A 27,536-nucleotide genomic window follows, 5' to 3' on the forward strand; every position below is an offset into this window, starting at 1 on the left:
TTCATGTTTTCACACAGAACGTCTATGGGTCCATGAAAAGAACAGCGATGGCATGGACGCTGTACATGTTTAACATTGGAAGTATAGTAAAAGCTTTGTAATATTTTTATTCTTTAGCCATACTGGAAAAACACAGATGGCACATAGATGACACATTAATGTCAAACACTGAGAACACCGCTACCGTGTAACATGTACGTGTTTTATACGGATGTGTGAAGAGGGCCTCTGGCAGTATTATTATCCAGAGGATCTTCCAGGGAGGTCAAGTGCTCATACAATAAGGGAACCCCCAAAGATCCAGAAGAAGACAACCCCATCTTGGAGATGTCCAATCACTGGTATTTCCTGTGGATTGATTTACATATACAGGACCCTATTAGATCAATCCTATTGATATGTAACATGTGACAAGTGATAATAGCAAAGATGCAAAAGTGCAAGATGGATTGTTAGTCCTCAAAGTCATTTTCTCTGGAGGGAACCCAGTCATACCATACTGGGCATAAAATAGCTCCATAATTTGGGCACCAATGTCGCATTTTTAGATATTTCATGGTGCAATTCATATTCCAAAAAATATATAATGCCATTAGTTAATGTGTCCCTTACCGTAACCCTGGGTTAAGCTCTCAAGTAAAGGTACAGGACCCCCGGTCACCAAATACTTCTCCCTGATCAACAAGAGCTTCCTTCACAGCCTCATATCCACACAGAACAACCACTGGCTGTGAGCCACAATGAAGGGTATATACCGAGCCATATTGATCCCAAAGCTGAAATAAAGGTTACAAGATCGTTACCATTCATTTACATTTTTAACAGTAAATTTGAGATTATTTGATTGACAGTCACTGTTCCTGACCCACTGACATTTCTTACTGGAGCAAGAAATGTCACCCTTTCATAATCAAGGGTGATTTGGCTCCTGATGACCGGAGAAAAATGTAGTTTTTTGGTTTTTGCTTTATTTCTTAGTTCACCTAAAAAAAATTGATTGCAGAACAAATGGGGGCATCTTATTATTTGAAATACGATACATTGTTTTTTTGTAGCCTTAGTTACAGGAGATGTGCCCTCCTCTATTAATGTTCTATTTTGTGTATACAAATATGCATAACACCAGTAAAATTTGGTCCAAACCTGTTTAACTATTAGGATATCCAACTGTTTCAGTAAGAAATCCTGCTAGGCTGAAGGTCCAGTGTACGTATGAGACCAATGGTTTTAAACAATGAAGAGCAATGCTGGTCACAGAGAAGTGGAGAGTCCCTGTGTTAGGTATGAGAGCCAGAACTGTGAGCAGCCAGGTACAGTTCAGATAGATGGAAAGAGACCAGCAGGTGTATATGTGGCACCCCTGAAGGTCCTGTCGCCACAGAGGTACTACACCTCAGCCAGAGGTGTGGTATCCCATTCCCTGGTAAGGAGGAGAGCACAGGTCGTTGTACACGCATACACACTTAGGCCAGGGTGTCACATAGCTATACTATCAGGTCGTCACAGGGTATTGCACAATTTTCCATTCCATGCAGTACCCATCTCCTCCTTGGTTCCAGGTGCCACCCAATGATGTTGTTAAGACCAGCATGCAAATCCCACACACACACCTCCAGTGGGTAGGTTCAGTGAGGAAAGGGCTGCCCACCGAAGGATTAAGCAGACTGGGTGGGAGGTGACTAGTCAGTCGTCGGCAGGGGAGCAAGGAGAGTGGTGGCTCTCAAGTAGCTCTCAGGGGGAGAGCAGGCTGGGGGAGTTGGAGCTCCCAGAACAGCATGAGAGAGCAGCCCTCAGAGAGTGAGGGGCTGACGGGTAGAGGGCTCCCGGAGGGTCGGAATAGACTGGAACATACCAGGCAACATCATAGGGAATGGTCACCTGGACGTGCTCGCCCTCAGTGGCGTTACTGCAGGACGTTTGGTTTAATCACTGTCTGTGTATTTACTGACCTTCCAAAGCAGCACAGCCTCATCCAGCACCACGACTACCAATTGTGAGTTTCTCTGCTCCCTGTCTCCCAGGCCTACAGTCCACGGCTCCCTCTACCATCACAGAGTCTCGGGGCATTCCCCCTACCCGTGGAGGGGTTAAACACCTGGCTGCCCACACCATCGCCACCGGGTACTCCAGCCGCAGTGGTGGTACTACACACCACGGGTGGCATCACAAACTGTCTATAACATCCCCTGTACATAATCCCCCTTTATTTGAGTGGCCGCACGACCCCCTGGGTCCGGAGACCCCTCGAGCCACCGCGGATCCGGATCCGAGCAGCCCGGCTTCTGACGCGGGGGGCGGCACAACTACACCACTTCAGGCCATGGTTAGGGCGAGATTGCTCCTTAGGGAGAGCACAGTCCCGGAGCCAGTCTTGGGGTGGGGTTAGTTAGTGGGTGGACACTTTAGAACGAAGTGTGAAACTAGACAGAACAAGAGAAGGAGAGAAGGAGTTGAAAGGTGAAGGCAAAAGATGTAAGGAGGAGAGAGGTCCTGAGGATGGAAGCCGTGAGCTCATCCTAGGAAAGGGAGGAAGAAAGAAAGGAAGAAGGGGTCCCAGAGTCACGGGCAGTGAGCTCGCATGCACATCTGACGTACCGGTGTGGAGGGAATAGGCCACAAAGGGGACCGGCCCCTAGACTAGTTGGGAACAACCAGGTTCAGTTAGCAAAATAGGAGGCTGAGGAATCTTTATGTGCTGAAGCGGCAGCCACACATGAATCCGCCGAAAAGGTGACCATAGAGGGCGAGGGAACATGAAAGAAGAGCCTCCCAAGCAAGACCTGCGGACACCGGCTCGGGGCACTGTGTGTGAGGGAACAGGGCAGGAGGGCGAAGCCAGTGTGACGCCCTGGAGAATCCAGGTAGTCACAGTTAGGCCCCTTATACCCTTACTCAAGAATACATATGATGCTGATGCTCCTTATATAAATACTTTTTATTAGAGGATGAATTAAAGCATAAAATTGCACATACAAACATAAAGGCACATAGGGTAAGGAGATATGCAACTGCGACTCCCATACATTGGGGAAAAGGTGGGTTTAGAACTCACAAAAAAAGTCCCTCATAACAGTAACAATCTCGAGTAACAAATAGATAGGGATCATTAGTCTGTATATAAAAATTATACTACACTGTCCGTGACTCAATTATTGGAAATATTGCTCACAATAAATATATAGAATCTCAATCAGAAAAGCTGCAGATCATGCTTCATTTCATGCACGCATTATCACCGTAGATTACACTGGTTATAACAGGAAAGTAACAGTAGAAGACACCCGCCGCTCCTGTCACCTCCACGCAACAAATGAGGTGAGTAGCGCGATCAGCTGAGCTGTCACTGAGGTTAATCGCGGCCACCGCTGTATCCAGCGGTGGGCGTGAGTTACCTGACTGACAGCAGCTGATCGCGCTACTCACCTCATTTGTTGCGTGGAGGTGACAGGAGCGGCGGTGTCTTCTGCTGCTCCTGTCACCTGCATGCAGCAGAGCTGGATGCGACGCTGGAGGTCCGTGGATTACGCCGGACATGGAGGGCTTTGTCGGGGTTAATAAATTGGTGATCAGGAACTTTGTTAGTGTTTTTATTTCTAATAAAGGATTTTTCGGGTGTGTGTGTTTTTTAACTGTAATTTACAGATTAATCATGGAAGGTATCTCAGGGAGACGCCTGACATGATTAATCTAGGATTTAGTGGCAGCTATGGGCTGCCATTAACTCCTTATTACCCCGATTTGCCAACGCACCAGGGCAAATTGGGAAGAGCCGGGTACAGTCCCAGAACTGTCGCATATAATGTATGTGACTCACCCACCCCAGGGCTATGGGACACCCGGTGCCGGGCCGTACTAGTCCGGTGGTAGTCAGTGGTGGCTGGGCCCGGCTCCGTGGCCCTGGTGGGTGTCAGTAGAATATGTGGCTTGAATTAAAGTTTGTGTTCGTGACGCCACCTGTGGTATGCGGCTAATAAGCCGCCGCTGCTGTATGAGGCCTCCGGGGGATGATATGGCAGCAATGGTGGTACTACTCCCCACAGGTGGAGCAGTGCCCCGGGGCACAGTTGGTGCTTATGAGTGTCTATGCAGATGAAATAACAGAGGCAACTCCAAGGGTGCAGTTTCAAGTTCTTTACTCACAATTCTTGTCAAGGCCGGCAGGAACCCTTGGACTGCTGGGACCACTGTCAGGGACCTCCGCCGTTTCTGGGTGATTCTTGGAGCAAAACCCGGTACCCTTCTCTTAAGTGTCTCTGTCTTCAGCTGTCTCCTTAAACCTTGCCTTTGTAGGATAAACCTGGCTCGGCCTCCACAACAGCCTCCAGGCTGGGGGGTCACCTGTCGGCTGATTACCCCTTTTCTAGAAGTTCTGCTTTGGCCTGTGGCCCGGGGAGTTTACAACATTCCCTGGGCCTCGGTTTTTACTGTTTGGAGATGATTTTGCACTCCTCCGGTTTCTAGGGACCGTCCCCTGCTGCCGCTTGATCCCTCCACCGATGTTCCTGTGGAACAGGCCACCGCAGCTCTACAGCTACCCGTGGCCCTGGGATCCCTTCTGTTCTCTGCTTGGTGTCACCTGGACCCTCTGAGTCCCAGGATCTTCACCAGGAAGCGTCTCTTTCTTTCCTTAGCTCCTGACTGACTTGGAGCTCTTTTTCCTTTCACTTCTCCTCCTTGCCTGCCTCCTGCAGGCCTCCTCCTCCTTCCCCACTCTCTTTCTATCTGCTCACACTAGACTTTCCTTTCTGTCTGCACTCTGGTGGCTCCTCCCACCTCCCCAGTTGCTCTGACCTACCCTATAGGAGCAGGGATGGGTCTTACGGCCCCTCCCAGCATGCAGCATGGGAGGGTTTCTGCCACTGTCCCTGGTCCCAGTATATGCCTAACAATGGGTGTTGTGTAGATTTACCAGGGGACCGGTGTTCACTCCTTTCCTCACCCAGAATGGGGCATCACACCGCTGGATGGGGTGCAATGTCCTGTGGCGACGGAAGCCTCAGGGGCGCCACATATGCGGCAATTCTGGGCGGCTGCTGACTGATATTGCTAGGCTGGGGGGCTCCCCATAACGTGGGGCTCCCCATCCTGAGAATACCAGCCTTCAGTCGTATGGGTTTATCTGACTGGTATTAAAATAGGGGGGGGACCGCACGCCGTTTTTTTTTTTTAAATTATTTATTTATTTATTTTACTGCACAGTATAGACACGCCCACCGGCTGCTGTGATTGGGTGCAGTGACACAGCTGTCACTCAGCGTGGTGGGCGTGTGTGACTGCAACCAATCATAGGCGCCTGTGGGCGGGTAAAGCAGGGAATATGAGATTGATTAATGAGCGGCCGGCTTTTTCAAAATAGTAAAAGCCGCCGGAGCTTTTATAACAGCAGTGCAGCGCCGCGCCGGAGATCGGGGAACGGTGAGTATGAGAGTGGGCTGCTCAATTCAGTCACTCAGGGGATTAGCGGTCACCGGTGAGTCCTTCACGGGTGACCGCTAATCAGTACGCGGCACACAGACAGAGCCGCGGCATGACAATGAAGTCGGGTGAAGTTCACCCGAGTTCATTCTCATCGCGCAACTCTGTCTGCTGTCAGCCGACATGTATCAATGACATTGTGCATCACACACACACACGGAACATTTCACACGGACAACACGCACACATGTCAGTTATTTCACTCACGCACACACGGACATTCCACACGCACATACGGCTAGCATACGGGATACACACGCAGGCCACACATACCATAAAAACGGACCTAAAAAACAGAAAACGGACCCGAAAAATGGCCCGTTTTACACGAACGTGGTTTTAACGGATGTGTGTTTTCGGCCTGAAAGAGACTGCCATTCTGACATACGTAGAGCTGGAGCATCATTATATCTAGGATCTGACGTATAGTTCTTCTGATATATAGGGGTTATCTCTTCACCAGCACCCCCCCCCCCAAGGGTCATGTAAGGCTCCTATCTCTGTACAGAGGGGGTAGTGAGGCGAAGCCTCACTCTTTTCTGAAAATTATTAGAAGCAAAAGACTTCACAATGGTCACAATTGGTAACAAAATGGCCAGTTCATTGCCTAGATCAGCTTCGACTACTACCCAGGCAGATGTTGATAAGTTTCTCAAGAAGCATTTACAACCGAAACCGACAACCCTCAGAATATACCCACAAAAGACACCCAGGATATAGATGAAGATAGTAACATAGAGGAAGATAATGCAAACAAAGACCTCCCCATCTCCAGATCTTTTATTAAACGGATTCTTACTAAAGCTATGGAACAAATGGTAAAAGAACTCTCAGACTTAAACAAGATATCGGCCACATAGGCCATAGAGTAGAAACTCTGGAAGCCTCACACACCACCATTATCACAACTTCTAATGCCTGCTTTACACACTTCAATAGATCTTTCAATCCGTCGTCGGGGTCAAGTTGTAAGTGATGCATATCCGGCATCGTTCGTGACGTATTTGCGTGTGAAACCTACATGCGATCGATATTGAACGAAAATACGGTGATCGCATACACGTCGTTTATTCCTCATACATTGGACGTTTTGTTGTATGAACCTAGTCAATTGTAACGTGTGACATCCCTCATACGATTTCGGTGTCTGATGCTATGTGCGCAGGTGTGCGCTCTGCACCGCAGCTTAAAAAAGGTCTGCTTCAGAGCGCAGCTGAAAAGCTGCGTTCTGAAGCGCCTCACAATGTCTGTCATTCACTAATCTCTGTCAGTCCGTCACTATCTCTGTCCCTCTCTCTCTGTCCATGTCAGTCTATCCCTCTTACCCCCTCTCTCATACTCACCGATCCCCGATCACCGGCGCGGCTCTGCACGGCGTTCACACTGCTCCAGCGGCTTTTACTGTTTTGAAAAAGCCGGCCGCCCATTAAACAATCTCGTATTCCCTGCTTTCCCCGCCCACCGGCGCCTATGATTGGTTACAGTGAGACACGCCCCCACGCTGAGTGACAGGTGTCACACTGCACCCAATCACAGCAGCCGGGGGGCGTGTCTATACTATGTAGTGAAATAAATAATTAAATAATTTAAAAAAACGGCGTGCGGTTCCCCCCTAATTTTAAAACCAGCCAGATAAAGCCATACGGCTGAAGGCTGGTATTCTCAGGATGGGGAGCTCCACGTTATGGGGAGCCCCCCAGCCTAACAATCAGTCAGCAGCCGCCCAGAATTGCCGCATACATTAGATGCGACAGTTCTGGGACTGTACCCGGCTCTTCCCGATTTGCCCTGGTGCGTTGGCAAATCGGGGTAATAAGGAGTTATTGGCAGCCCATGGCTGCCAATGAGTCCTAGATTAATCATGTCAGGCGTCTCCCCGAGATTCCTTCCATGATTAATCTGTAAGTTACAGTAAATAAACACACACACCTGAAAAAATCCTTTATTAGAAATAAAAAACACTAACAAATTCCCTGGTTCACCACTTTAATCAGCCCCAAAAAGCCCTCCTTGTCCGGCGTACTCCAGGATGATGCAGCGTCGCTTCCAGCGCTGCTGCATGCAGGTGACAGGAGCTGCAGCAGACACAGCCGCTCCGGTCACCTCCAAGCAGCTAATGAAGACAGCCGCGCGATCAGCTGAGCTGTCACCGTGGTTACCCGCTGTCACTGGATCCAGCGGTGGATGCAGCGGTGGCCGCGGGTAACCTCAGTGTCAGCTCAGCTGATCGCGCTACTCACCGCTGCTCCTCTCACCTCCACGCAGCAACTGAGGTGAGTAGCGCGATCAGCTGAGCTGTCACTGAGGTTACCCGCGGCCACCGCTGCATCCACCGCCCTGGTGCATTGGCAAATCGGGGTAATAAGGAGTTATTGGCAGCCCATAGCTGCCAATAAATCCTAGATTAATCATGTCAGGCGTCTATGAGACACCCTCCATGATTAATCTGTAAATTACAGTAAATAAACACACACACGCCCGAAAAAATCCTTTATTAGAAATAAAATACACAAACATATACCCTGGTTAACCACTTTAATCAGCCCCAAAAAGCCCTCCATGTCCGGCGTACTCCAGGATGGTCCAGCGTCGCTTCCAGTGCTGCTGCATGGAGGTGACCGGAGCTGCAGCAGACCACAGCCGCTCCAGTCACCTCCACGCAGCTAATGGAGGCAATAGCGCGATCAGCTGAGCTGTCACTGAGGTTACCCGCTGTCACTGGATCCAGCGGTGGATGCAGCGGTGGCCGCGGGTAACCTCAGTGACAGCTCAGCTGATCGCGCTACTCACCTCAGTTGCTGCGTGGAGGTGAGAGGAGCAGCGGTGAGTAGCGCGATCAGCTGAGCTGACACTGAGGTTACCCGCGGCCACCGCTGCATCCACCGCTGGATCCAGTGACAGCGGGTAACCACGGTGACAGCTCAGCTGATCGCGCGGCTGTCTTCATTAGCTGCTTGGAGGTGACCGGAGCGGCTGTGTCTGCTGCAGCTCCTGTCACCTGCATGCAGCAGCGCTGGAAGCGACGCTGCATCATCCTGGAGTACGCCGGACAAGGAGGGCTTTTTGGGGCTGATTAAAGTGGTGAACCAGGGAATTTGTTAGTGTTTTTTATTTCTAATAAAGGATTTTTTCAGGTGTGTGTGTTTATTTACTGTAACTTACAGATTAATCATGGAAGGAATCTCGGGGAGACGCCTGACATGATTAATCTAGGACTCATTGGCAGCCATGGGCTGCCAATAACTCCTTATTACCCCGATTTGCCAACGCACCAGGGCAAATCGGGAAGAGCCGGGTACAGTCCCAGAACTGTCGCATCTAATGTATGCGGCAATTCTGGGCGGCTGTTGGCTGATATTGTTAGGCTGGGGGGCTCCCCATAACGTGGAGCTCCCCATCCTGAGAATACCAGCCTTCAGTATGGCTTTATCTGGCTGGTTTTTAAATCGGGGGGGACCGCACGCCGTTTTTTTTAATTATTTAATTATTTATTTCACTACACAGTATAGACACGCCCACCGGCTGCTGTGATTGGGTGCATTGTGACACCTGTCACTCAGCGTGAGGGCGTGTCTCACTGTAACCAATCATAGGCGCCGGTGGGCGGGGAAAGCAGGGAATACGAGATTGTTTAATGAGTGGCCGGCTTTTTCAAAACAGTAAAAGCCGCCGGAGCAGTGTGAATGCCGTGCAGAGCCGGGGATCGGTGAGTATGAGAGAGGGCTGCTAACTTCAGTCACTTAGGAGATTAGCGGTCACCGGTGAGCCCTTCACCAGTGACCGCTAATCAGGACGCGACACAGACAGAGCCGCAGCATGAGAATGAAGTCGGGTGAGGTTCACCAGAGTTCATTCTGACAGTGCGGCTCTGTCTGTGTCTGCTGTCATCTGCCATTCAGCTCTGCTACATGGCTGTCTGTGGCTGCTGTTAGCGGCCATGTAGCAGAGCTGAATGGCAGCTGACATAGTAAAAACGCATCCCTACACATTACACACGCTTGGCAAGTCAATAAATAAAAAAAAAAAAAAAAGGTGCCCAATGCATACATCACAGAACACATGATCTAAAGGATCGCACATAAAATTGATCAATTTAACATAGACTACTAACGCACGTGTGACAGCAAATGACCGACCTACGTGCAATCTCATTCAATCGCATATGCGACCTGGGCGTGTCACATCGCATACGAGATCGCACACCTAATTGTAAGGTGTAAAGCTGGCTTAACACAATCATTTCCTGCCTACACTAACAGGAGGACAGTGTTAACCAAATCCACGCCATTCTGGAGGACCACGAAAACAGGGAAAGGCGAAATAATCTCAGAATAAAAGGTCTTCCAGAATCGGTAGGAAATGAAGCTCTAGTCTCGGCTTTGCAAATTATATTCTCTGATGTTTCAGAATCTGACCCCTCACCTCCAGTGGAACTAGTCAGAGCACATAGGTCATTGAGACCCCGTCCCAAGCAAAGGGAACCACCACGAGACGTTATTTGATGTTTCTTGGACTACCGAATCAAAGAACTTATACTCAAAAAAGCTAGAGAGGCAGGTTCCATAAGTTATGAAGGATCAAAAATTCTAATATTTCAAGATCTAGCCTCCACCACCCTAACTAAGAGACGATTACTAAAACCCCTTGCGGAAGTGTTACGTCAAAACAAATTTCCATACCACTGGCTATTCCCATTTGGCATTGCAAAAACCGTGAAAGGGAAATGTGGCGCCCTGGCCTAGCCAGGTCGTCACAGATAACACACAAACACCCCACCCCCACTAGACAGGGACACCAGCCAAACACAAAACCCTTGTTGCCTCCCTCCAGGGTCTGATGTCCACACCAGGTGGGGCGGAGCCAAGCGGTTGGCCACACCCACCGAGGAGTTCACAGGCCTGGAGGCGGGAAAAGTGACAGTTCAGTGTTGGAGTTAGAAGTGTGAGGAGTAAACTCTTGGGTGTCTGGGTTTGTGGCCCAGGCACTGACAGCAAGGTTGGCAGAGGGTGGCGGCCGTCTGCAGGAGTGATGGAGCAATGCGGAACCATAGGACCGGGGTCGGGCGACGGCCCGCCTGTACCGACCGGGGTCGAAGTGAAGCCAGCACACACAGGCAGGGCCATCGGACCCCGACCAGGCTTGGAGCCGCCGACAATAGTCAGATCCGAATGTGACTGGAACCCCAGGGGTTTCCTAACAGCAAAAGTCCCGATTGAAGGCAACCGCACACACCGTGAGGGTATACAGCTACCGCCTAAGGCTAGAGACCCAAGGGCCAGCGCCTGCGGGCAAACGGGCCCCTCCGGAACCCATACACCGGGGAGCGGACTACCGTTGGGGATCCATAGTAGTCAAACGAGAACATCAAGGTGCAGGGAAAGACAGCTGCCATCACCTGTCCGGGGAGAGACACTGCATCCGGCTGCAGGACCCGTCCATCCTGCCGTTTGGTTTACCGAGGACTTTGTACATTTCTTACTGAGTGAGTACACCCGTGCCATCCGGCACCGCGCCGCGCTGTCCCTGCAACCCTGCACCTCACCAACCCTGCCTCCCCGTCACATCATCGGGCCCCGGGACCACCGACCCCTACCCACGGAGGGGGGAAACAACATCCCAGCTGCTCCCTACCATTGCTCCCGGGATCCCCATCATCAGCAGCGGTGGTGCCCATCTTCACCACGACCCGTGGGTGGCGTCACGGACTAAATCCCCCAAACCAACCACCCCTTTCACTCACGGGTGAGGAGCGCCGCTCGAGTCCCCGGATCCGGGCCACCGCTCGAGCCACCGAGCAGCAGTCGCAGCAGCGCCGGACCCGAGCGTTGGCGAGAGCGCAGCAGCAGCGGCGTCCTCCCCGCCCGCGACAGACACACTACCAAGGCAGAACATCAGCAGAAATAAGACGAATCTGTGAAGCTCTAGGGATCACACTGGAGAAATACCCGGAGCTAGAAATACACCATTCAACGTCTGCATTATAGCCGCTTCCTGAGTCGTCACCATGGCATACTCATACTCTCACTCCGAAGACCCAAAGATCCAGGCGTAAAGCGGCAAAGAAACTTATGATGAACTCAGAAAGCAAGCCCCGCTGATGGGGCCTGGGCGCCAGTAATTTACTGGCTATTATTGTTTGCACGTGTTAAAGGCACAAAGTCATTATAGGGGTTTTGCACTTACTGCTCCCTACTCATATTTTTCTTGAATTTCAAAATGTTGCCATTGTTGAATTTATTACCTTATTCTACTTACAAATCTTCTTCTGGATTCTGTTCTCTCTGCCTTTGTTTCTCCCCTTACTGTTCTAGGTCTGGTCCATTCATCCTCCTAACAATAAGCTCTTCTACCCGTAGTTGTGACTATATCGACACACCATAAGGTATTTAATGTGATAATGTGCCACCCCCGTGCCAGCAGCTGGGCTGCTTGGATCCGGATCTGCTGTGTGGCTCGAGGGATTCTATCGGACCCGGGGGTCGCGCGGACACCACGAATAAGAGGGGACGTATTTGTACGGGATTTGCTGTAAACTGTCTGTGACGCCACCCACGGTGTGTGGTGAAGTGTGGCACCACCGCTGCTGTTGTGGAGCACCCAGGGGGGGAAGATGGAATGGCAGCTGGATATTAACCCCTCCGTGGGTAGGGATGGATGACCCGAGGCTCAGTGTCTTTATGCTGGGGATGGTGACTGCAGGGGCCGGTGCGCCCGGTCAGACCGGGGGATGGTAGTTTACTCACGGTTGAATAAATCACACGAGTCTTGTGGTAAACCAAGGTGCTGGTGGCAGGCCGCCGCATCCGGTTGTATTCTGGTCCCACACCCGGGCTGATGGTCAGTGTCACTTTCCTCTGCACTTTGTGTTTGATGTGTTGGACTTCCCGGTGTGAAACATGGGAGTCCGCTCCCGGTCCTTTTGTTGGGAGCCATGCCCGCTGACGCTGACCCTTGGGATCTACCGGACCCTGGCGGATGCCCTATCCCCGCGGTGGGTGGTTGTCTGATTTTGGGACTTTGGTTGGGACAGGACCTAAAATCCAGCCCTCAATTGGTTAATTAGCTAGGCCGTTTGTTCCGGTCCTGGCATCAGGGTCCAAGTACCCCCTCTGTGCATGGTTTCCGAGTCGGTTCTTCGGTGTCGGTACCGGCAGGCTCCAACCCTGCCCCTGTCCACCTCGGATCTCCGGAAGCCGTCTTCCCATCTCATGCTTGACACCGACCACCATCAGCCACCTAGCCTTGTGCAGGTGCTGCTGTAGTCCAGGGGCTCCGACCCCTGACCACTCTCCTTCACTCCTCTCCTCTCCACTGCTGTCAACAACTCTGTCAACCAACTAACTGCTTTTTCCCACCCCAGGCTCTCCAGACCCTAAGTGGGCGTTCTCCATCTGCCTGGTCCCGCCCACTGATATGCCTTTCCTACCCTGGGGGGGTGACTAGGATTTGGTTGGCCAGATGTGTCCCTGTGTGGGAAGGTGTTAAGTGGGGGCCTATTCTGTGTAACTACCTGGTTTTGCCAGGGCGTCACAATAAGTCTTAATGCACATGAGCTAAACTTTCCCATACCAAGGTCACAAGCCCTATCTAGCTTACACAAGATACATACTGATATAATATTTTTGCAGGAAACCCATTTCCGGGAAGGCAAGATTCCAAGCTTCGAAAAAGCATACTATAATCTCTGGTTCCATGCCCCCTCCCCAAGCAGAGGTTTCAGGGGGGTTTCAGTGGCCCTCGCCAAAGATATACTTTTTCTTCCTCGAGATGTAGCCATAGATCCCGAGGGCCGGTACATTTTCGTTAAAGGCTTATTAGCTGGATCAATGGTAACCTTAGGGAATCTATATGCCCCGAATGTCAAACAGATCCAATGGTTATCTACGATCAAAAAATTTGGGGCATTTTTGGAAGGAACTCCTATACTCTGCAGGGATTTTAACCTTGCCCTGGAACCTAAATTAGACTCCACCTCAAAAAAAGCCACATTTCCCTCCGAGACCTATCTCGGATTAAGTTCTCTCCTTTCCTTGATTGATATTTGGCACTACCAAAACCCAAAACCCAACAACCAAAGACTTTACCTTCTTCTCTCACCCCCACAAATCATACCATAGGTTAGACTACATTTTCCTACCAAGATATCTCCTATAAAATGTCGTGGACACAGTAATTCAATCAACACCTTACTTAAGATAACGCGCTACGTCTACTGAATTTAATGCAATACGCCAGAGCCCATAATCAGCCTCTTGTGCTATTGGGAATGAATGCCGAGAAGGCATTTGATAGGGTAGACTGGACTTTCTTGCAGGAAACTCTAGAGATCTTCCATTTCCCCCCTGATATTATACGAGCAATAATGCAGATGTATACATACCCCACAGCTAGGATCAAGATAAATAATACCTTCACTGATTCCTTTGCCATTGAAAATGGAACAAGGCAGTGATGCCCCTTGTCCCCCCTTCTTTTTGTCATGATAATGGAGCCATTGATATGGCAGGATCAGGAGATTGAGGGGGTTAACCTACAGGGAACACACCACACGTCTGCTGCTTTTGCGGATGACTTATTGGTAGTAATGTCCCTGCCTTCATGAAAATTTTAGAAGAATATGGCTGTTGGTCTAACTTCAAAATTAATTTATCCAAGTCAGAAGCGATAGGCCTAAATGTCCCGGATAACATTATTAAATCTCTCCAAAAGTCATCCCCCTTCCAGTGGCCAAAAAGCCATATTACATATCTAGGCATCAAAATTGGCAAAACTTTCAAGTCTTTGTTCGACCTCAATTACAAACCTCTCCTCCCTAAAATTTCCGCACAAATATCCTCTTGGAAAGCGCCATTTTTGTCGTGGATGGGTCGGAAAACTTAATTAAAAGTATCTTACTACCAAAATTTATTTATCTTTTTCCCATACCAGTCCCAAAGTAATTTCTTTCCAAAAGTAACTCTCTAATTTCTAATTATGTCTGGAATAAGCATAAACCGAAAATTAGTTTTCGCACACTGAACCTTTCAAAGCCTTTCAAGCTGCTGTCTCCAGGGCAGTAGACTGGATTAGACGTCCCCCGAATAAATTATGGACAACAGCTGAGGAATATTTGTCCCCCACCCCTTTACGAGCCTTATTATTCTCACCTCCCTGTTATAAAGACAGAAGAACTTACTCCAATGAACTAACAAGGACACTCTTAAAGAACTGGAATAAAAATAGTGAGATCTTGGCCCCACTTATCTCCGCCCTAGCCCAAATCTCTGATATTTCAGATGCCAGTATAAACCGAGCAAACTCCACAAAATCCAATTACCTAAGCAACGCAAAAGTCCCTGTGACAGACCTTTTGATCGAAGGTTCTCTGGTTTCTAAACAGGAGATGTGTAAGATTCCTCTCCTTGCTAAACTTACATTCCTTCACTACAGGAAGATAAAACATGTGATCCAACCACTACCGACACAATCTTGTCTCGACAGACCCCTAACAACTTTTGAATCCTTCTGTACACAAACCAAGACACCCAAAAAAATACTTTCTCATCTATACAACACCTTGCTTACTAAAAAACTGTTGGTGAAACTAGCATATCTGTTGAGATGGGAGAGGGATTTGAACATTATGTTCACTGATTCACAAGCGAAACAAATTTATAGTGCCTCGCATGGGCCGTCATGTTGTGTTAAGGCCCCTTTACACACTGCAACATCGCTAGCGATATCGTTGTAATGTTACCGGTTTTGTGACGTAATAGCGACCTCCCAAGCGACATTGCAGTGTGTGACACGCATGAGCGACCTGGCCCCCGCTGTGAGGTCGCTGATCGCTACAAATTGTTTAGGACCATTTTTTGGTCCTTTGTTTCCCGCTGCTCAGCATGCATCGGTGTGTTTGACACCGTTACAACGACATCGTTAGCGACTTAGAACCCACCCTGTAGGCGTGCTATAGCGTTCCCTTTCCCGCCCCCTTACCTCCGATTGGTGGTCGCTGTTGCGTTCTGATGATTGGGTGGCTTTCACTGAAAAGAAGGCAACTTTAGCACTTCCATCCCGTTTCAAAGCTACCTTGTTCCTGAGCGTGCTGGTTTGCGGATCATTAGAGAGTTCTCCAGTCTGCAATACTATAAAGCTCAGGAAAAAAGCTCAGAAGCTCAGGAATAAAGGATATACAAGCGCGACTTTTGCCAATCTTTCCAAGCTCGGGGTCACCAATAGGAACTCACTAGCAATCACCAATCGAAGCTGAGGGGGGCGTGTAAAAAGGACACCTAGGTGGCTTCAGCGCCAAACACACCGCCCCTAACATAGGTGTGAGTCGTCAAATAGCTGCTGTGTGACACGTCCCGAAGCTGCTGCGTCGTTGGCCAGATCTGCCTGTTTGACAGCTCACCAGCGACTCTTTAGAAACTTTCCAGGAATCCCGGACAGGTCGGGATCACTGGTGGGATTGCTAGAAAGTCTCCGTGTGTAAAGGGGCCTTTAGAGTCCAGGAGAGTGGCTGCGAGATTGTACATTGTCCCCACCTTATCTAATACTTGGACCACCTCCTCCTCAGATCAATGCTGGAGATGCGAGGGGGACAGAGGAACTTATCTTCATGTGTGGTGGACATGTCCGATTTTACAGCCCTTTTGGAAGATTACATCACAACTCTTGTCTGAACTCACAGGTAAAGCGGTGCACCTCGGCCCGAGACAAATACTTTTACATTTTCCAATGTGGCCTAAAGATAGGGCCAACTTGCAACTGGTGACATTTGTGGGTTCAGCCCTACAAGCTTCTTATTGTCCAAATGTGACGCACAACAAAGACTCCCACCCTCTCACAACGTCTCCTTAAAATTGATCAATTATATTATGTTAAATAACTTTCAGTCCTTACACAACAGAACATGCCCTCTTTCACACAAGTTTCTGCTCTCTCCTTTCCCCCTATCCCTTCTGCCACCAATTTTAATCTCCGGATACTGGTCTCCATAGACTTATATGTTATAAGTACAGTATATGTTATCGGATTTTAAAAAAAACAGATAATTGGGACCCGCCGTTCACGGTTATCTGCAAGTCCGCCCAAAACTACTGCTGTACCATTTATTCCTCCTGGAGATAAGCCACTTCCAAATGTTTCTGGCAGCGACTTTTTCATAGAGAGGACAGGCGTTGTCAGCTCTTTTGATCTAAACCTTTAAGATAAAATTTATCTTTAATGGAAGCTATTTAAATTATTGCAGTTTTATGACCAATTAGGATTTAAACACATTTTAGGTCAAAATTATGGAAAAAAAAGGAGAACAAAAAATACAAAAGGCTTTCAATATGTTACAAATGCAAAAATGCAATATAACATTCTACCCAAAATAAAATGTAAGCAGCTGCTGACCTTGATAAGAGAGTTGACCAACTTTTCTTTCTTAATGTCCAGCAAGTTACCGATCAGAGGAAGAGGAGCTGGACCAGGAGGAAGATTACATCTTCTCAATCTTGATCTTGTATCCCAAACCAAGTACGTAAAAAGGCAGATAAGGATCAGTAACCCCATCCATGTAATGTCCATGGTCAGATCTTAGATGTGCTAGAAAGACATAATATCAATCAAAATTCTTTATACACACTCCTTAACACTGAAATTACAAAACCAAGAAGAAAAAGTAGTAGTATTATGGAAATCACAGGATAGAAAGATGTCACAAGGAGGTTTTTACACACATCAACGACTGGCATGTCAACGTCAGGATCTGTGAAGACTACAGATTCTGGTATATTGTCTACTGACTTCTCTGATGTTTGGGATCAGTGCAGGGAGACTCGGGAGTTGACTGACAGACCTGTAATTTATTGGCAAGCTAGTTAATCTATGCTGGGCTGCTTGTTAGTCTCATTTGATCAAATGCTGTGGTGGAGACAGTCATATTCAGTCCCCATCTATATATACTGTTGGGACACTTCCTTTAATACCAGCTGCAGCTTCTCTATACTGGTTTGGTGAGGTGTGATCCAGACTTACTGGTGGTTGTAGTACTTCATTGCTGTGAGCGGTTGTGGTGTTAACCCTTGCTGTTCTTTTGTTGCTGCCTTACTTCTCTTTCTTTTCTAATTAGTTTCTTCCTGTTTGTTCCTGTGAGTTTGCAGTGTGTCTGAGCTATGTTTTTTTCCCTCCCTACTTTATCTGTATTCCCATCACACTCTTGTCCCTTCCTTCCCTGGGGGGGACTGTTTTTAGTTCTGGTCAGGAAAATAGTAAGGCACAGGACTCTGGCATCTCCACAATTAGTGGTAATCTAGAGGTGAGGGATAACCTAGGGTCCCCTAGCGTGAGTGACAGTATAGGAGCTCCCTGTCCCTCACTATCTTAAGGCCCCATTACACGCAATGACGTGTCTAACGATATATCACCGGGGTCACGGATTCCGTGACGCACATCCGGCATCGTTAACGACGTCGTTGCGTGTGACACCAACGAACGACCATTAACGATCAAAAATTACTCACCTTATCTTTGATCGTTGACACGTCGTTCATTTTCAAAAAATCGTTGATTGTTGCAGGACGGAGGTTGTTGGTCGTTCCCGAGGCAGCACACATCGCTACGTGTGACACCACGAGAACGACGAACTACAGCTTACCTGCGGCCACCGACAATGAGGAAGGAAGGAGGTGGGCGGAATGTTATGGCTGCTCATCTCCGCCTCCTCCGCTTCTATTGGGCGGCCGCTTAGTGACGCCGCTGTGATGCTGCACGAACCGCCCCCTTAGAAAGGAGGCAGTTTGCCGGCAACAGCGATGTTGCTAGGCAGGTAAGTCCGTGTGACGGCTCCTAATGATTTTGTGCGCCACGGGCAGCGATTTGCCCGTGACGCACAAACGACGGGGGCGGGTGCTTTAACCAGCGACATCGCTTGCGATATTGCTGCGTGTAAAGCCCCCTTTACAGTCACATAATCACAATAGACATGTTAATTATATGCAAGTGATGAAAATATGGAATAAAACCATTCACATCTCAGTTTATTTAGTATTGGTTATGAGCACCCCATGCAGAAATCCACTCCTTTATAGTCTTGGCTACATTCACTGAGAGAGAGGGGAACCAGCACGATCTGAAATTGGCATGCATCATATAAAAAGTGAAAATTCACAGATTTATTCCAACTGTACTACAATAAAAAAAATGAGATTTTTAGCAAATAATTGATCAATTTTTTGAGCCACCCCTGCCAACGTCACGGCAAATCTCAATAGGGGGGTCCTACTCTACATTCTGTATTTCATGTGCCATGCGGCCTCCTAGATAAAGTTAAAAGCAGAACCATAATACAGCACACATACCTGTAACCTGTATATAACCGCTTCTATGTTGCAAAAAAGGCACTTGTGGATAGAGACCAGCCCAGGTCCCAGCATGTGGAGCAAGCTCTGCACCATACCAGGACTATATCAGAACTGATCCTCCCAGTGCCAAACAGCAACCATTGATAAAGGCGGACCAGATCCAAGATGGTGCTTAATTAGCAATGCCTGTGGAAAGGGTGAGGCAACTGAATCTGAACAGCTACCAACAGGAGGAATACAAAGCAAACCAAAATCAGGCGTGCATGGCATGGTGGTGACCGGCCACCAGAAATTGTAGCATAACTACGACCTTAGAAAGGAGGCAGTTTGCCGGCAACAGCGATGTTGCTAGGCAGGTAAGTCCGTGTGACGGCTCCTAATGATTTTGTGCGCCACGGGCAGCGATTTGCCCGTGACGCACAAACGACGGGGGCGGGTGCTTTAACCAGCGACATCGCTTGCGATATTGCTGCGTGTAAAGCCCCCTTTACAGTCACATAATCACAATAGACATGTTAATTATATGCAAGTGATGAAAATATGGAATAAAAACATTCACATCTCAGTTTATTTAGTATTGGTTATGAGCACCCCATGCAGAAATCCACTCCTTTATAGTCTTGGCTACATTCACTGAGGTTATTAATGGTCGTTTGAATATTTTTCTGCACTGAATGCATTTGGGCAAATCATCAAGATCCACTGCTGGCAGCACCTTTTGGAATTGGTGACCAATAACGTCCCAGGTTTGCTCACTAGGAGACAAGTCCGGAGACTCTCCAACCATTGGAGCACGTTTCAGCCACGCAGGTTGCTCCCTGCAGCATGAGAAACGTGTGACCAGGTGTCATGTTGAAAAATACCTCATGGGACACTTTCAAGAAATGGTCGCATCACAAGGGCCACCAGCAACTATATCTAACACCAAGATGTTAATGTTCCTGGAATTAAGAGTCTAGTGATCCAGCTACCATTCTTGAAACCACCCAAGACTATAATTCCTGGAATAGGATCAGGGTGATGTTCCTTCATGAAGGTCTTTTCATGGATCTGCCCATGTGGTCTCCAGACCAATTTCCAATTATTATAGGGCCATAGGATAATTTTATTTACATATGTTGTTTTTATGTGCATTTTTTGTACTTTTTTGTTTTTTACATTTATGCATGACGTTTTTTGTGAGATGAATTTTACTAAACATTTTGTCATACATATAAATAGACATTTACTGTAAAAGTAACTTTAAGTATGGGCTAAATACAGTAACAAACTCTCATTTTTATTTATATTTATCTGATTATTAATAGTAACATGTTTGCTGTATTGCATGTGTAGTTCACATATTAAGGCCGCTTTACACGCTACAATATATCTTACGATGTGTCGGTGGGGTCACGTCGTAAGTGACGCACATCCGGCATCGTAAGGTACATTGTAGTGTGTGACCGCTACGTGCAATTGCGATTGAACAGTAAAACGTTCATCGCACGCACGTCGTTCAGTTCCTAAATATTGAAAGCTAGTTGTTCATCGTACCTGGGGTAGCACACATCGCTGTGTGTGATACCCCGGGAACGATGAACAGATCTTACCAGCGTCCCGCAGCTCCCGCCGGCAATGCGGAAGGAAGGAGGTGGGCGGGATGTTTACGTCCCGCTCATCTCCGCCCCTCCGCTTCTATTGGCCGGCTGCTGCGTGACATCGCTGTGACGCTGAACGTCCCTCCCACTCCAGGAAGTAAACGTTCACCGCCCACATCAAGGTCGTATGGACGGGTAAGTACGTGTGACGGGAAAACATCGTATGTGCGACACGTTCAACAAATTGAACGTGCCGCACATACGATGGGGGCGGTTACAATCGCATAAGATATCGTATGCTAAATCGTAACATGTAAAGTAGGCTTAAGATACCAAATATGCCTATTTTTACTGTTTTTTTAAAAGGTGCATCCTAATACTTTTTCCATTTAGCATCTACTTAGCTTTAGCAAATTTCCTGCTTAAAAGCTTTAATATTTATATAATAAAATGTTTTAAAATTTGTTGTAATTGTTTTTGCATATGAAACGCCCTTGCCGAAGTTGCAGGGCTTGCACGGTCACTGGACCAGTGGTGTTCGGGGTCAAGCTTTGAGTGGCCCAACACGGCTTCCGTGACCCTGGCGGGTTTCATTAAAAGAGTTCGATAGTACGGTATAACAAGGGAGGTAATAGAAGGATGGTAACGGATTTCCTGGTGAGCATGTCACCGGTTGCAGCGGCGACTGGGGTCTCGGCCTCCTCCACCGTAGACCCCCCCCCCTGCAACTCTTCTCTCTCCCAGGAGCGCTCTTGGACGGGAACGGGGTTGCTAGCAGCGCCACCTGTGGTATGCGGCCAGGTGATTAGCCGCCGCTGTACAGTCTCTCTCCGGGGCAGGTGTTACTGGCAGCCAGGGTGGTATCGCTCCCCAGGGGTGGAGCGGGGAAGCCCCGGGAGGTTAGTGAGAACCGAGGGTGGCAGTCCATGGGAGCACCGGGGCACGGGGCAGCGGCATGTACTCACAGTCACCGGGTGCCGGTGCCAGATTATTTTATTCACTGGTCTGTTTAAAGTCGCACCCGGGTGCTGGTCGTCGCCGTTGTAGCCTCCGGTAATTACCAGGCGGGTCAGAGGCAGGGTCTGGCAGAGTAATATGAGGGTCTTACTTTCGTGTGCGGAATGTTGCGGTACCCGTGGCCTGAAGCTCTTAGAGACTCACCCACCCTTCTCTCTCTCTCGCTCTCTCTCTTCTGTAGCAGCCCGGGAACCAACATGCGCTACCAGGTGCATTATTCATGATCACTCGTACCGGTTCCCCTTCCTCCGGGTGTTACTAGCCCTGGTCTGGCTGGTCCCCCTCTGCAGGAGCTGTCCCTGCAGAGGTCTGTGCTGCTTCACATCTCAGACGGTTCTGACTGGATTTCCTGTCTGCCCTGAAACTTGCTTCTAGCTCACACCCCTACTCTCACAGAAATTCAGCACGTTGTCATGGGCACCTCTCTGTGTGAGGCCACCTGCTTCCCGCTCATTTAAGAGACAGGATGTGTTATGTAAACCTAAGCTGCTTTCACACATCAGGTTTTTGCTGTGCGGCACATCCCGGCACTTTGCAGGAAAAACGCATCCCTTTTTTTGCCACCGGGTGCGGTTTTTCCTCATAGCCTTTTATTAGCACCGGATTGTGCCGCATGTACTTGCGTTTGATCCGGTTGTTGCCGGATACGGCAAAAATCGTCACTCTGGTGGCCACACAGGACGCAGAGAGGAACGTTTTTTTTTCCAGCGGCGCTGTGTGTCATGGTGCATAATGAAAGTCTATGCGTACCGAATCCGGTGGTATGCGTCAAACGCCGGAAGCATGTACCGGTTCCGGTTTTTCTTTCTGAGCATGCCCAGAAGTGATATAAATTCATTGCTTGTCAGAAAATCAATCACTCACTCACACACTCTCTCTCTCAAACTCTCTCACTCACTGACTGACTCATTCACTCACTCTCACCCACTCACCGATCACCGGCGCGGCAATACACAGCTCTCACAAAGCTCTGGCCGATTCTCCTGATTTGAAAATGCCGGCCGCCCATTATTCAATCTCGTATTCACTGCTTTCCCCTCCCGCGCCTATGATTGGTTGCAGTCAGACATGCCCCCACACTGAGTGACAGCTGTCTTACTGCAACCAATCACAGCCGCCGGTAGGCGGGTCTATATCTTGCAGTAAAATAAATAAATAATTTAAAAAAAACAGCGTGCGGTTCCTCCCAATTTTGATACCAGCCAAGATAAAGCCATACGGCTGAAGGCTGGTATTCTCAGGATGGGGAGCTCCACGTTATGGGGAGCCCCCCAGCCTAAAAATATCAGCCAGCAGCCGCCCGGAATTGCCGCATCCATTAGATGCGACAGTCCCGGGACTCTACCTGGCTCATCCCGAATTGCCCTGGTGTGGAGACAATCGGGGTAATAAAGGGTTAATCATGGCAGGCGTCTATGAGACACCACCAATGATTAACCTGTAAGTGAAAGTAAATAAACAAATACACCCACAAAAAGACTTTATTTGGAAGAAAAGACAAAAAAACACCCTCTAGGTCCGACGTAATCCACAGAGGTCCCACGACGATTTCAGCTCTGCTACAGGAGCGGCAGTAGAACACCTCCGCTCTATATCAGCTCCACGCAGCAGCTGAAGTGAATCGCGCTGTCAGCGGTGACGTCACTGAGGTAGTGCCGGGGTGTGTGCGGTGATGATGCATGCGGTAGTGCCTGCGTGTGCGGTAATGATGCGTGCGGTAGTGCCTGCGTGTGCGGTGATGATGCGTGCGGTAGTGCCTGCGTGTGCGGTGATGATGCGTGCGGTACCGCCTGCATGTGCGGTGATGGTGGGGGCGGTAGTGCCGGTGTTTGTGCGGTGATGATGCGTTCTCTCTCAGCATAAAAATAAAAAAATGATTAAAAAACTGATCCATTTTTTTTACCGGCTCCGTCGCATCAGTTTTTACACAATACGAGACGGATCCGTTGCATCAGGCACAAACCGGATTGTGCCTGATGGCAAAAAACTGATGTGTGAAAGCAGCCTTAGCTAGGTGCTGGAAAACTATTAACCTCTTCCTGGTGGTGTGTGTGTGAACTTACCAGGGTGACTTCATCCTGCCCAGGAAGGATATTATTCAATACCCTGTAACGATCAAGCTACAGGGGCGTTACACATACATTTTTTTTTGCAAAGTTAACTGTATAGGCTGCTTTACACGCAGCGACATTGCTTGCGATGTCGCTAGCGTTAGTACCTGCCCCCGTCGTTTGTGCGTCACGGGCAAATCGCTGCCCGTGGCGAACAATATCGCCGGTATGCTTCACACCAATTTACCTTCCTAACGACGTTGCTGTGGTCGCCGAACAAACTCTTTTTTAAGGGGGCGGTTCGTGTGGCATCACAGCGACATCACACAGCGGCCCACCAATAGAAGCGGAGAGCAGCCGCATTAATGTCACTCCCCCCTCGTTGCCGGAGGACGCAGGAACACTGTTGTTCATCGTTCATGGGGTGTCACACGTAGCGATGTGTGCTGCCTCAGGAACGACGAACAACCTGCGTCCACAACGAGCAACGATATTTGGGAAAGGAACGACGTGTCAACAATCAACAATTTCTGCAGGTTTTCAGATCGTTAGCGGTCGCTGGTAAGTATCACACGCAACGACGTCGCTAACGAGGCCGGTGTGCGTCAGTGACCCCTGCGATATCTCGTTGACGTTGTCGCTGCGTGTAAAGGGGCCTTAAGAAATACAAATTTAATGTTTACATTCCACCTTTTATTCTACCTATGATGTGTGGAAAAAAGGGTTACCCAAGAATGAGCAAAAACATTAGTGCATGCCCTCATCATCTCCCGCCTTGAGTACTGCAACCTCCTGCTCTCTGGCCTACCTTCCAACACTCTTGCACCCCTCCAATCTATCCTAAACTCTGCGGCCTGCCTAATCCACCTCTCCCCTCGCTACTCCCCGGCCTCAACACTCTGCCAATCCCTTCACTGGCTTCCCATCACCCAACGACTCCAGTTCAAAACATTAACCATGACATACAAAGCCATGCACAACCTGTCTCCTCCTTACATCTGTGACCTAGTCTCCCGGTACCTACCTGCACGCAACCTCAGATCCTCACAAGATCTCCTTCTCTGCTCCTCTCTTATCGCCTCTTCCCACAATCACGTACAAGATTTCTCCCGTGCCTACCCCATACTCTGGAACGCTCTACCTCAGCACATCAGACTCTCACCTACCGTGGAAAGCTTCAAGAGGAACCTCAAGACCCACCTCTTCCAACAAGCCTACAACCTACAATAGCCCTCAGTCCAGTAGACCACTGCACAACCAGCTCTGTACTCACCTATTGTACCATCACCCATTCCCTGTAGACTGTGAGCCCTCGCGGGCAGGGTCCTCTCTCCTCCTATACCAGTCTGTTTTGTACTGTTAATGATTGTTGTACGTATACCCTCTTTCACTTGTAAAGCGCCATGGAATAAATGGCGCTATAACAAATAATAATAATAATTAGTATAGACCTGCAAACTTTGCCTAAATTGAACCTTAGTGTTCCAGTTGGAACAAAACATTACTTGTTATAGCATGGCTTGTTACAGCAAGAGAAGAGTTGTTACTGCAGGACTACGAACAGTCAGGACTGTCTATACACATCCAGGTAGAAATTCACATTTTAATTATGATAAGATAATTGGAGATACAGCACGCCAAAATAGGAAAACAATCTGTCTATTTCCTGGATAACAGCATTAATTAGAGGGGCATGGGGTGCCCCACCTGGAGCATTAAATTATCTGACTATAGGTAATTATTGTTATTTACTCAGGACATTTGACACTCTGAGCTTGCAGCTCTATGTAGGAGGTTAATCTGATTTAGCATAGTGCACATGGTATATGTAAAGCAACTCGTCAGCAAATTACCATTGTCTATGTAGTTAATGTTTGTTACTCATGTATTGCTTTGCTGTCATATGTGAACATAGATATCTAAGGGCGGCTTTGCACACTAGGACATCGCAGGTGCGATGTCGGTGGGGTCAAATCGAAAGTGACGCACATCCGGCGTCACTTGCGATGTCGTAGTGTGTAAATCCTAGATGATACGATGAACGAGCGCAAAAGCGTCGTTATCGTATCATCGCTGCAGCCTCCGACATTTCCATAATGCCGGTGCAGCGACAGGTGCGATGTTGTTCCTCTCTCCTGCGGCACCACACATCGCTGTGTGCAAAGCCGCAGGAGCGAGGAACTTCACCTTACCTGCCGCCGGCTGCAATGAGAAGGACGGAGGTGGGCGGGATGTTTACATCCTGCTCATCTCCGCCCCTCCACTTCAATTGGCCGCCTGCCGTGTGACGTCGCTGTGACGCCGCAGGACCCGCCCCCTTAGGAAGGAGGCGGGTTGCCGGCCAGAGGGACGTCGCACGACAGGTATGTGCGTGTGATAATAATCGCTATGGCAGCTTTCACTATATATCGAATGTGCGACGGGGGCGGGACTATCGCTGCAGCATCGGTAACACATTGTTACCGATGTCGCAGCGTGCAAAGCCCGCCTAAGGCTAGTTTCACACTTGCATTGTGCGGCATCCGTTGCATTGCGTTGTGTGACAGATGTAACGAATGCGTTGCATATAGTGGCACGACTGATGCGACGAATCCTGCAAAACAACGCAATCCGCTGAAGCTTTTTTTCCAGTGACTTACTCAACTGAGCATGTGCAGTTGTGTAAAGATGGCTCCGTCACAGGAATCCGTCAAATGACGAATTCCAACGGATTCCATTACCATAGGCTTCCATTATAAAAACGAGGGACGCCGACTGAATCCTGCACATTTCGTTCTTTTGACGCTCTGGGAAGTGCAGAAAAACGCTACATGCTGCGTTCTTTCCACCCGGCGGATACAACACAGCGTCGGCCGGCGGATACAACGCAAGGCCATCCGTGACAATGCGTTGTCAATACAAGTCTATGGGAAACAGCGCACATCCGTTAACGGATTGCGCTGTTTCCCAAAGTGGGGGATTGCGACGACTGCCAAAAGACGCAAGTGTGACGCCCTGGGCAAGCCAGGGGTCACAGGTCATGACACCACCACACACCCCACATTCCCTGCAGGCACACCAAGGTCAGAACACAAAACCCTTGTTGCCCTCCTCCAGGGGCTGATGTCCACACCAGGGGGTGGGCCAGGCAGTAGGCTCCGCCCACCGAGGAGTTCACAGTCCTGGAGGCGGGAAAACCAGGCAGATTAGTTTGAGAGTTGAAGGAAGTGAGAGGGAAGTGGTAGAGGAGCAAGTGAAAGGAGTTGAAGTGAAGGAGAAAGTGACAGCAACAGAGCCTGAAGTTGGTCCGGGTGTGTGCCCCGGACTGAGACAGCAAGGTTGGCAGACGGCGGAGACCGTCTGCAGGAGTGGCCTATTGGAGTCTACCGTAAGGACCGTGGATGGGTGGTGGCCCGGCGGTACCAGACCGGTACACAAAGAGAAGCCAGCACCATTGGCAGGGGCCTTTCGGATCCCGGCAAGGCTTGGAGTCGGCGTACAATTTGCCAAATCTGTCAGTGAAGGGGACCTCCGGGTCTCCCAGCAGCCAAAGTCCCGACTGAAGGCAACCGTCCAACCATATTGGAGAGACACCGCCACCGCCAAGGCACCAGTTTCTCAGGGCCAGCGCCTGCAGGCAAAAGAGGGGCTCCTCCGGCTCATATCCAAGCTGGGGAGCGGGTTACCGGTGGGAATCCATCGCTACCAACAACCGTATTTAGGTGCAGGGAAGAGACAGTCACCGCTAACTTGCAGGGAACATCAACACCGCAGCCGTCCGAGGGACCCGTCCAACCAGCTGCTTGTTTACCGTGAACTGTGTCATCATCCTTGGGCTGAGTGAGTACCTCCGTGCCGTGCGGCACAGCGCTGCCCCTGCGTCCCTGCACCTCAACAGGCCCCATAACCCGCCTGTCAACCATCCTAACTCCCCATCATCGGGCCCCGGGACCACCAACCCCCTACCCATGGAGGGGAGGGCCAACATCTAGCTGCTCCATACCACCACTCCCGGGATCCCCATACAGAGCAGCGGTGGTGTCCACACAATCGCCACAACCGTGGGTGGCGTCACGGACAATAATCCCCAAAACCCAATCCCC

General features: G+C 49.2%; 1 pseudogene; it reads right to left on the reverse strand.

The window, feature by feature from the left end:
- The window catches only part of LOC142251116 (cytochrome P450 2G1-like), a 67,857-nt pseudogene extending 46,242 nt beyond the window's left edge, over positions 1–21,615 (reverse strand).
- Between the last annotated feature and the right edge of the window lie 5,921 nt (positions 21,616–27,536).

Source organism: Anomaloglossus baeobatrachus, chromosome 9 (assembly GCF_048569485.1).
Source record: "Anomaloglossus baeobatrachus isolate aAnoBae1 chromosome 9, aAnoBae1.hap1, whole genome shotgun sequence".
Classification (NCBI taxonomy): domain Eukaryota; kingdom Metazoa; phylum Chordata; class Amphibia; order Anura; family Aromobatidae; genus Anomaloglossus; species Anomaloglossus baeobatrachus.